The sequence below is a fragment of the Culex quinquefasciatus genome, chromosome 3 (assembly GCF_015732765.1).
Source record: "Culex quinquefasciatus strain JHB chromosome 3, VPISU_Cqui_1.0_pri_paternal, whole genome shotgun sequence".
NCBI lineage: Eukaryota > Metazoa > Arthropoda > Insecta > Diptera > Culicidae > Culex > Culex quinquefasciatus.
The window spans coordinates 20683181-20694974 of NC_051863.1; the positions used below are offsets into that span (position 1 = coordinate 20683181).

General features: G+C 34.4%; 1 protein-coding gene across 2 annotated transcripts in view; it reads left to right on the plus strand.

Moving 5' to 3' along the window:
* Positions 1–11794, plus strand: part of LOC6033056 (homeobox protein 5) — an 89921-nt gene that overhangs the window by 48133 nt on the left and 29994 nt on the right. For both annotated transcript variants that reach the window (XM_038265044.1, XM_038265045.1), the window contains one exon: positions 7093–7143. The gene's annotated coding sequence lies outside the window, so the exon portion shown is untranslated. The remainder of the gene's footprint in view (positions 1–7092; positions 7144–11794) is intronic.

Sequence of the window (11794 nt, forward strand, 5' to 3'; positions counted from 1 at the left end):
AACTCGGAAAAGTTAACGGTGCGTGTGTGTTGTTATATTTTCGAAAATGGACCGTAAACATTTTGACATACGCGTAATGACAGCATGGTTGGTGCAGCTGGTCTGGTGGATCAGATTTAAGCGTGGTTTTGGACGCTTTTATTTGCATACAAATGGGTGTTAAAGCACGATGCATTTTTTTTTGGTACAGCGGTAAAACACGATTAAAAACCATTTCTAATCACTTTTTATCAAGACAACATTTCACGATAGATAAACTATGGTCCCCTTAGAACGAACTGTCAGCAGGATGCTTTCTGTCGAGGAGTTCCGCGAACTTTTTGTTTTAATTAAATTTAAAATGATATGAATTTTTAAATCAATTTAAAAAAAAATACTTCGTGGTCCTTCTTGACAGAAAAAGTCTTTCTTGATAGCTCGTTCCGAGGGTTGTCTTGTCAATTTATTTTTTTGCATTAAAATGAAAAAAATTATCAGAAATGGTTTTTAATCGTGTTTTTAACCGTTACTGCAAAATTTTGCGTTTGCGTTCAGGCCTGACGGACAATCTTGTTCTTACCTTAATGATTGGAAAGCAACTGGACGACGGCCTATGTGTGACTAATAAAAAATTGTTGAGAGCTGAAAGTCTTGCTCGCATTTCAACGAAAAAAATGTTAAAAAATGTTTTAATTACCCGTAAAGTTGAATTACAGTATTTTTTTTCTTTTTTTTTCAAAAAATGTAAGATTCGGCAAAAAACATTTTAGCAAAAAACATTAATTCATCGAAAATTCATTGGCATTTATTTTTTTATAAACCAGAACATGCTCAAAATGATTCTAAACGCAGAGGAATGCATTTTCAATTGATTTCAGCTGATTGCACTCATATTTTTATGGATATTTTGAAGTTTTTTGAATAAATATATTTTCCCTTGTTTTTTCTAGCAAATTTTTAATAATGAGGGGAGGGGGGAGGATTGTCGAAAAAGCGTTATAAAATATTTGCAGCAGCCTTATTCTTCCGATTTCAACATTTAGTCAGCCTTAATCCTGAAAGCCTGATTTCCAAAAATGTTTGATGAATATTTATTAGTTTCACTCACATTGAAACTTGTGAAACTGTGTTAGGACCAAAACATTGAATAAAAAGTTTAAAGGTTTTTTTATCAACAAAAAATGACAAAGATTAGCATTAAAAAAGTTTAAATTAAATCTTAATTTGAAAAGTATAAAATCATTTAACAAGTGCTCAACGGGCCATTTTACATGATTATTCAAAATGGGTTCGCGGGCCACAAAAAATCACCTCGCGGGCCACGTTTGGCCCGCGGGCCATACTTTGGTCACCCCTGTCTTATATGATGTGATAATACCTCAAGGATGCCAGTTGTACAGATTTTTCTGTGTTTCACAGACTTTTGAGCTTGTGCCAGGCCTTTTTTTTATATGCACAGACTTTCAAAAAACTTAATTTAATTAATATTTTGTAATTTTTTTGTTGGAACTCTTTTGTTAGTCCCCAAATGCTTAAAAACGCAATTTCTGATGGATTTCAATGACTGTAAATTGATAAATCTGAATTTTAGACAAATGCACAGACATACAAAGACTTTTTTACAGACATTTTAGAAAACCAATCCCTGTAATACCTCAATTCAGACTGAAAAAGTGGCACGAAAATAGCTCATTTTTTTCTGACATGAAAGATTTTATTTTGAATTAGAATAGTGTACTATTTTTTTTGAATGTACGACAAAAGGTCGAAAGACATAAGGTCGAATGGACAAAAGATCGAATGGACAAAAGATCGAATGGACAAAAGATCGAATGAAAAAAGGTCGAATGGACTAAAAGTCGAAAGTTCTTAAAAAATAGAGGTTTTCTGAATAAATACTTGCCCCCGGATTGTTGGAGACTTTTTGAAGGGAGGGGGGGGGGGGGAGGATTAGAGGGGTTTTACCTTCAAAAATTTAAATAAATTCGATCGATTTTTTTTATATATACAGCTATGTTTTTGAAGCCAGTTTCTTTAGGATTTATTGTGACCTTGAAAGATAGATTTAAAAGGTACAGAAAACTTGCAACAATAGTTAAGAAGCAAGACTTTTTCATTTTTCGAAACTCTTTAAATTTTAAAGAATGTAAAAGTCTCTAAAATATTTCAACGATTTTAATAAATAAAATAAAACTTGCAAAAACATTAGAGAAGTAGTATTTTTAAAACGAGCCGCTAAAATTTGAAAGAATTGAAAAATTCACAAAATCTTTACGACAGTCAAGAAAACGTTTTTTTTTTAAAGCATAAACCATATTTTAGAAGTCGAACTTTTTTTTGGAATTACTGCTCATATTTCAAAGAATTGAAAAAAAAACTTACAAAAATATTTTGACAATCAAGAAAAGGTTGTTTTAAAAAGAAAATAAAAACTTAAAAAATACTATAGAAATCGAACTTTTTTTAAAGAACTGATCATGTTGGATAGAATAGAAAATCTCACAAAAATATTTTGATAATCAAAAATAGGTTGTTTTTAAAAATAAATTAAAAACTTAAAAAAAAAATATTTGAGATGTCGAACTTTTTTTTCAAACAACTACTTATGTTTAAAAGAATGGAAAAAAACACAAAAATATTTTGACAATCAAGAATAGATTGTTTTTAAAAATAAATCAAAAACTTAACAAATATTTGAGAAGTCGAACTTTTTTTGGAAGAACTGCTCATGTTTAAATGAATGGAAATCTTCACAAAATTGGTGTGGAAGTTATTCTGTTTATTAAAAAAAAGATCAAGGATGGATAAACCAAGGAGGATAAACTCACAGAAAAAATCACATTTGTTTGTGAGAAAGTACTTTTTTCAAGAGTTTTTAACTAGTTTATAATTATAACTATTTGTTTAATTTTTTCACATTCGACCTTTTGTCCTTTCGACGTTTTGTCCATTTTCGACCTTTTGTCCATTCGACCTTTTGGAATTCGACCTTTTGTCGCACATCCATTTATTTATAACACAAAATATTATTTGACATAAAAATTTAAATTTATCCTGTGCAATTTAAAAAAAAGACAAATTCTTCATAATTTTCGACAGTCGATTTTTTTTTGAGTTTTTATTATTAGCTTTAAACTTTGTAGGGACCTTCCTTATGATTATAGAACACTTTTTGCATTATTGGTTGGTCCATACCAGGCCTGCAAAATGTTTCCAACCCAGCGTACACATAAAGCAAACCAAAATGTCAGTTCACTGCTAGCATCTGACTGTAAGCCTACTGTGTCCGTTCAACCACTGCCGCCTGACTCGTGCCGGTCGGCCGCTGAAGAATGAGAGACGTGAAAAAATGAGCTACACTCACTCAATTCGTGTCGTATGACTGACTCGTAAATTCTTCTCTAAACACTATTTTGACTATTTTTAAACAATTGAATGGTTCTAGACTGTGCAAAACACTTAAAACAACCATAACTTATATTCAAAATTACATTTCCACGCACAAATACCAATTTTTTGTGTAAAAACTTGTTTCTTTATGTGTGTGCGTGCAACGTCGAATGAGCGTTGGTCGACTACTGCCTCGCATTGCAGCTGCTCAGTGAGCTAGGGCACTCACGACTGAGTCGGGTTTGTTTATGTCACGGTTTTGCGGTTCAGTGCATGGATCTGAAAAAATCGTGTATGCGTCGCCGATTTTCGCGTCAGGACCCCTGACATTTTCGGCTCTGGTCCATACATAATATAAAATATATTCTAGAATCTGTACCTTGAGAATTTCCGTGGTGTCTTCAGCAAAGTTGTAAGACAATTCATTGAAAAGTTACACTCAAAAAGAAACTCACAGACTCACAACAAGGGCAGCGTTGCTAATTTTTTGAAGAAAAAAATCTTATTTTTTGGATAACTTTGAAAAGGATTGAAAAAAAATCATGAAACCAAAAATTGCTTTCTAGAAAATTCGATAAAATACTCTGTTGTATAAGTAAATCCACTTAAAACTTGATTTTTTGTGTTTTTTAATAGTGTCCATTGTAGTTCAACCTTAGAATATTTTTTTGTGACGAGTTCTGCAAAATTTCAAGTGAAATTTTGCTTATGTCCATGGCTTGCAATTTAAACTTTCATGTTATTTTATTTAGACACAAAAAACTGCTAAAATTGGGTTTTGATTATCACTCAAATTGTACTCTACTTTGCAATTCCGATAGTTATTGATCCGATTTCCGATGTTCAAATTCAAGACTAACATTTGAAATGGATCTCAAGCATCAGATGGCGGATCAAATCTGGTAAAAAAATTAACTTGATTAGTTTTCTGTTTGTTTCAATACTGTTAATTTGTTCTCAATCAATCTTGTCAACGAAGATGTCTTGAAAGATGATCACACTTGCTCAAGTGGGACGGAATGTACGGCAGCCCAAGCTCAAACGTGGATGCACCGTAGTTATTTGCCCATTGTGACATGGACTAGTTTCGTGATGAACCTATTAGATAAGAGGTGACAATTGTCTCCAATGCTAAACAAACCGAATGGTTACGGCTTTCAACCATGAATATGTCTTATTTGTTTTTCTTCAAAAGTTGTTGAAATTGCGTTTACTTTTTTTTTCTTGATTTTTAACATAACTCAACTTTATATTGCATGTAGGGTTCCCCTTAAAAAAGAAAATCTCACCCGAAGTACCCCCACCTCAAACCAGATCAAATGACAAAACAAAGTAGCCGCGGCGCGCGCACACCATGGGAGAGAAATGTCATTGGACACGCCGTTGACCCGGAATGTGTCTAAAATAAGACATCATTCTAGTCTGCCAAACGGAGGGAAACTTAATTATTCCGTCGTCTTGCCGAGCGCGGCGCGTCTCTCATCCGTTGGCAGGAGGAGAAGAAGGTGACAGTTACGGCGGCGGTGGAGGTGGCCACTTTCTTCGTCGACGCAAACGACTCGCGGCGAATGTTTTCATAAAAAAACACAAGCAAAACTGTTTAAAAATTTAGCAAAAAAAAGGAAAGTAACCATTGCGAAATTGTAAACAAACATTTCACACTGTTCAGTGTGTGAATATTTGAGTAGGACTCCGCGCTTTTGACAGCTGTCAGTTGGTCAGGTTAAAGAACTTCTGTTGTAACTGTAAAGTACACCAAAACCCCGGTGGTTGGTCACAACTTAGTTTGATTTTGTTTTTACCTCGTTAGTTTGACAAAGTCAAACTGTCAGTTTTAACACGGTACTCACGCTCACTTTCAAAACATACGTTTGGTAGTGTGTGTGAGCGCTGAGTAAAAGAGTTGCCAAAATTATTAAAAGACAATAATAAGTTTCTGAGCAAAAACCATTTCAATTTTATGGGAATATTTCCTCACAATAAAAAAAACACACTTCTTCCTCTGTGCCGGGAAGATGGCGTTAACGATGATGATGATGATTTTGTTGTGGCGATCGCAGAAAACGCCTTTCCAACCCGGGCGGAATTATCCACCCACGCCAAGCAGGAGGCAGTTTTCTCTCCTCCCCCACCATCACAGTTTCCGCGGTTGGAGGAGGAAAATGTTTGGATGTAAACTGTGACGAAAGAGTAACAAAAGAAGTTTTGGTGCTAAAAGATTTTGACAAACTGTCAAAACAGGTTTCAAGATCATGTTTTAAAAGGTTAACACCAATTGATGTTTTTTTTTTAAATCAAAAAGATTTTTTATTTGAAAAATTTTTGTTGTCATAATTGCTGACATAAGAAAATGATTACGAAGTTATATTCCTACCTTGAATTACTAACCTTGCTGATTTTGACAGTTCTTTCCTTACAGGTCGCCTGTGCGTTCCACGAATCAATATTTTCCTGTCGCTCTGTTCGCTTTAAATATTTAATAATGATATAAAACCAGTCAGCTTATTTGCGTACCTTCCCGGCGTATTTTTTTTTGTGCTGTTGTTACGCTTGTTCGGTGACCGCGGCCGGTTTGGCACTTTTAAGGGTACCCAATTTCGCACTCACACCACCAACACAAACCCAACGCCACTATTCGTGTGTTTGTGTGGAGTGGCCGCTGGTGCATATATTTGAAGCGTAAAATGTAATCATCATAAAATTAACCCGTTTTTAAGTGCGTCGCCAAGTTGCAGCATTTCTTCAACACTTTTTTTTTCTAGAGATGTTGACGGATATTTTGTAATGGGACACGTGGACAGCAACTGGGGGAGAAAAAAGAGGTAGTCATTTTTATGTCCCAGTTGGTTAAGCCGCGTTAATTGGTCCTCTTTGTTAACAAATCGTTAAGAGATCGTTTTTTTTTGTTTGTTTTTCTCTCATCGTCACGAGCTGTCACAATATTGTGCGCTAATGGAGACGTATGGTGTTTATTACACGCCAAATTGGCAACACTGTAACTTTTCAACTTTTAGTGTTTTACTTCCTACTAAAAAGACAAACTCTAAAGCTAGACTAAACCAATCAAGCTCATATTTGAACAGTGGATACATTGTTATATTGGAAACATTTTGTCAGTTCGGTTTGCAGAAAAAATTGACTGTTTTCGAGAAATCTCAGTTTATTGAAAAAAAAAATAACAAGCTTTCCCTTAGCCCTTAAGGTCAGATTTGATCTCAAAACTAGCTTAGAACTGCTGATTTCTTGTTCAATTCCAACCAGAAATGTATTCATAAACCAAACTACAAGCTGTTTGTATGAGGTTGTTCATTTTTTCCCCCCTGAATGGCCTCTGGCCGAGCAAAGTTGAACAACAACGACGACGACGAACGTTGGAAGGTCGTTGATACGAGTTATCATCATCGTTCAGCTCGACCCATGCGAGGCCTGGTTTGTATTGGTAGTGGCATCAGTTCACCGTACACAAACTGGTGGCCGGTTTTGATGTTTGTGTATTATCGTTTCGTTTGGGCGTGATTGTGCGTTTATTTGCTTAATATATTTATCACGCTGCCCAGGAATTAACTCATCAAACACGAACAATCGTTCGAGATGTGAGATTTCCATGTGATACAGGGGGGAAACGGAAATGTTTCACAATATTTAGACTTGTTGAATCGTTAGTGATTGAATATTGTTAAATTCATTTCAAGAGATTAAACATTTATTTTCTTTCATTTTCAGACAACGCAGGAAAAATTGATTTCCACAATTCGAGCATTGTTCAACAACAAGGTAAGAAACTTCCTGCACCTGTATCAAGTTTCCTCGTGACTGAACTCATTGCCAAACAAACTAATCCGGTCATATCTGGTAACAAAAAAAAAAAAAAGAAAAAAGGAAACACCTAGTACAAATACCATCTAACCCACCAGTTTCAGTATTGTGTACGTCATACCGAAAAATAAAACAATCCAACGCACCACCGAAAGGCGAGGTGCTGCTAAATTTGTTTAATCGGGGAAACGTTGGATTTTTATCTCAAGGTTAAAATTCGCGTCTATACGCGACGCCTTCGCGATTTCAGAGCCGTCTGTCCCTCCCCCTGGCGTAATCACACCTTCACCCTCTCTAATAACCTGGCGCGGTCGGATTTTCTAAAATTGTGTGCGACAAGAATGCGAACGCGTGATACCATAAAACCGAAAAGTGAAATCGCAACGGATTTCTGACACGGGGAAAGATTACTTTTTTTCTGTTTGCTAGATTTGCCGAAAGTGTGTTTCGCGTGATGCGATGCAAGAGTTGTGATTGAAGGTTTTTTTTTTGTCTTGGTGAAATGTAATCGTCTCAAGACATTATTTTTTGTGAGTGACGTAATATACGAATACAACACTTATTCGTAAGCAAATCATCAAAATCTGTCACCGGATTGTTGTTTTGAATTGTGTTTATGGACCCCAGGGATGGAATAATCGCAAAAAAAAAATCAATTTCGCTTGCGAGCTTTCTTCACTCGCGAAAGAGAGAGGAGGCAAATCAAGCAAAAGAAAATCGCTCCCGAATTTCGCTAAGAAAATCATTCTGTTGATGATTTTTTGTGAATTTCCTTGTCAGCACCACTCAAAACTATATATTTCGCTTTGATCATTTTTCGACGTGTGACGTTACACTTGTAAGTGTAGTAATGAAAAAGATGTTCCGGTGAAGATTTTTTTAGATTCCTTTCACCGATTATTTGTGCGTGAGAGTGGAGGGCCATGTTCCCTTCGGATTTTTTTCTCTTGATGAACGTTCAAAGAATTTCTTTTGATGATGATGGGCCCTTTTGTTTAGTTAGAAATAATAAGGAATTCAGTGGGAATTTCTATAATTGGTGAAGTTTAGTGATTGAATAGTGAAGATAAGGTTAGATATAGAATAGTGAAGATTAGGTTAGATTAGATTAGATTGAATAGTGAAGATAAGGTATGTGAAACACTAAAATTCTTCAAAAGTGTACTGAACAGCAGCCGCGGGACCGTATTATATATTGTATTTCAACGTAGATTTTTCCGCAGAAATCCTTTATGAAAAGTAAATCAAACTTTGTTTTGAAGTGAAATAGTGTTAAGAATGTATGAAAAGTTCACTTTATAACACGAAAAGATCCTCAACTATGAAAAACTAACAAAAAAAAGGGCACATTTGAACATTTTTTTTTTGGTTTGGAGTGAACATTGTTATGTGCCCTTTTGTGTTTTAGATGTTTTCAATAGGAAATTGTTTGCTACCAATCTGACTCTTGGAGCACATGCAGGGAGTGTACTAATGAATGGAATAGTGGAATGAAATGTTTGGCTCGAAATTTGCATTGGCTTTATGTTTTGCACATTAAAATGCATAATAAATGCATTATATTGTTGTGACACATTTTGTTTTACATAAAATTCCGTCTCTCCTGCCGTAAAACGGGGTGACATTGAGAGTGTGGTAAAGAAGTGTTCAAAGTACCTCAACAAGTAGTTTCCAACAAAAATGAGTTAACTATAATCATCCAATCATTGAAGGGTTATTTAAATTCATTCAAAGTGTCATGTATTTCTCAATGAAAATGAGTTCGAGTCGGAAATTGGATTGCATTTTCGAGTTCTTTGAACAATTCTAGAGTTTTTTTTAAAGGTCCTATAAACATATGAAACACAATAGCTTATAGGACCCTTTTAAAAAAAGAAAAAAAAACTCTGGAATTTTACACTAAGAGCAATTAAAATTAGTTTCTTATTTACATAGTTTTTAGTGTTTTTCAAACTAAATTTAAACTATCAACAGATTTATGGGCAGTTCCAGAGGAACAAATTTCTTTGTTTGGAAAAATTATTCATGCCGAAAAATGGTGGTAACAAACTTTTATATTTCATAAAAAACATCTCTTATGAATGTTGATCGAACATGAAACTTTTTTACTGATTTATTTTTAGGTTTATATAAACTTTCTTAAATGCAGTTGTGACCAATGAGTAATTTTCTACGTTTTCGCAAATCGACTTTTTCTTGTAGTTTTCGTGTTGCATGCATTTCCTGTGTTTAAAAAGACATTTTGCATCATTTTTTTGCCAGAAATTAAAAATATTAAAAATCAAAATTTCGAAAATTATTTTTAAAAATATGAAAAATGGAAAATAATTATTTTAATCGAAAGTGCTTTCCACATTTTTTGATGATGTTTGCCATGTTCAAGTTATTGGAAACCCATTTTGTTTTTTTTTTTCAAAGAAAAATTCGGGTTTTCTGTATTTATGAAAATAAGGAAAAATATTGTTTGTCTCTGCTGATCGGGCAGTCGTTTTCTCTTAATGATATATATTTTTTTTTTGAAAAATGCCTCTTTTTTCAATGCAAAAAATAAATGTTGCTAATTTTTCTACGCTTCTAAATAAAATATATTTTGGAATTTCAAAAATCTAATCCAGCAATGAAAATATCCAAAATAAGTGAAAAATAAACAGATTTTTCACAAAATTTCATTTCAGTTACCAGCATTTCCATTAAAACTGCATAAAAAATGCAATAAACTGAAATGTGTTTAACAAATACCTTAACCCTTTCAGGCCTGAATTTTCAAAAAAATATTTTTTTAGTCAATGATGGGAAAATGATTCTTATGACCATACGAAAATTATAGGCTAGTTTTGGAAATTTTGATATTTGGGTCATATATGACCCATCAGGCTCGAAAGGGTTAAAGGGCAACCATTCTCATTAAGTTTATGAACCACCTATATTATATTTGTCCAAATTTGGGTTTTGTGATTGTTGGAAAAAATCTAAAATATTGGTTATGGTTGTCCTAGTGGACAGTAAATTAAAAAAAAGGTATTTTTTTATAAAAGTTTTTCGATATAATTTTAAACAGTCATTCTTAACATAAATTGAATGAATCGTTACTAAAGTAGAAAAAATGGTAAATTAATTTGATTTTCAATTGTTTGAAATGTTGTCCTCGATTGTCTACATGGAGGAAGGGTGGTGAGTGTCCACGTTGATTATGGATGGCCCAAATGGTCAAACAATGTGTTTTCAAACCATTTTTTTAATTTTGTTTAATAGCATACATTTTTGTTGGAATGAAAACAAAACACATATTTTTTTTTTATTTTTTTATTTTTTATGAGTCATAAATATATTGAACCCCTGATGGTTTGACACTGATTGGGGACCATTTTTGGAGTTTTTTTTAAAGATCCAAAAAAAAAAAAAGAATATTTTCATTTTTGCCTTTTCGGGTGTTTTTGAAACCGCCTTAAGTCGGATTTTTTGTTTCATTATTTTAATTCTAGATATGTTAGTTTTGATAGCACACTTGACCTCCGTGTAATAAAATGAAAGTCCGTCGCTTTCAGTTTTACTTTGTCAAACCATCGGGGTACAGACTAAAAGTGTCAACAAAGAAGTGACCAACCACGGGTCATCTCGATTGATAATAACGCATTCCGCATATAAAAAAATAACCTCACATTTTCGATTTCCCAAGCAAACGTATCCGAAATTTGTATTGTCTGTTTCTCTCAGAGGTACAATTTCAGAATGTGCCGCTGACATTGTTGACAGCGATTTTCTGCAATTTTGTTAATATAAAAAAACATACCCGGCAACAATGCCATGCGATTCGAAGAAGAAGATCAACAAAAACAAAACGCGCAGTATAGAGCTATCTAAGCCCCATCTCACGCACACTAGCTTACCATTTGTTTTTGCTGGCGGGTACAAATTTTAACCTAAAAACCCTTCGTGTACAAACACGCAATACATGCGCACGTAGATAACTCTATAGAAATCTCCACGGTTTCTCTCACGCACACCATGATTCTGTGTTAGTATTTGTATTAAAGTATTGTTTTGGTTTTGATCGATTGTGATTGGCTGAATTCCAAGCAGCTGATTTTGTTTACACTATTTTTACGCATACATAGACAAATCGAGTAGACAAATTCGCCTGTGAAACCAGCTGTATACCACGTGCTCGTGGTATAACAAAGGACACAGCTGATTTTGACAGACGAATCTTTCTACTCGATTTCCCTATGTCTGCGTGTAAATTTTGTTACAAACTAACACAAACTCGCGCGTGGATATCTCGGATTTGACAGCGCACATTTGCCGAAAGTGCGGCGTGTCGTTTCGAGACTGATTTACCGCGTGTCTTTTCCGAGAATACGCGCAATAGGGAGATGGCGTCGCTATTTTTAGACCACGCTTTCCACTTTTTCTCATCGAAACCGACTACTTTATCGACCTAATTTTGCTGGGCGAGATAGAACGCCGTCTATTTTTAGACGATGACTCAGCACTTTTACACTCTTGCGCTTAAAAAAACCAGGTGGCAGCACGATGTAACGCCACGTCCCTATATTGTTTGACGTTTGTTAGGAGAGTCGAAAAAGTGTCAACAAATCACTTGGTGCGT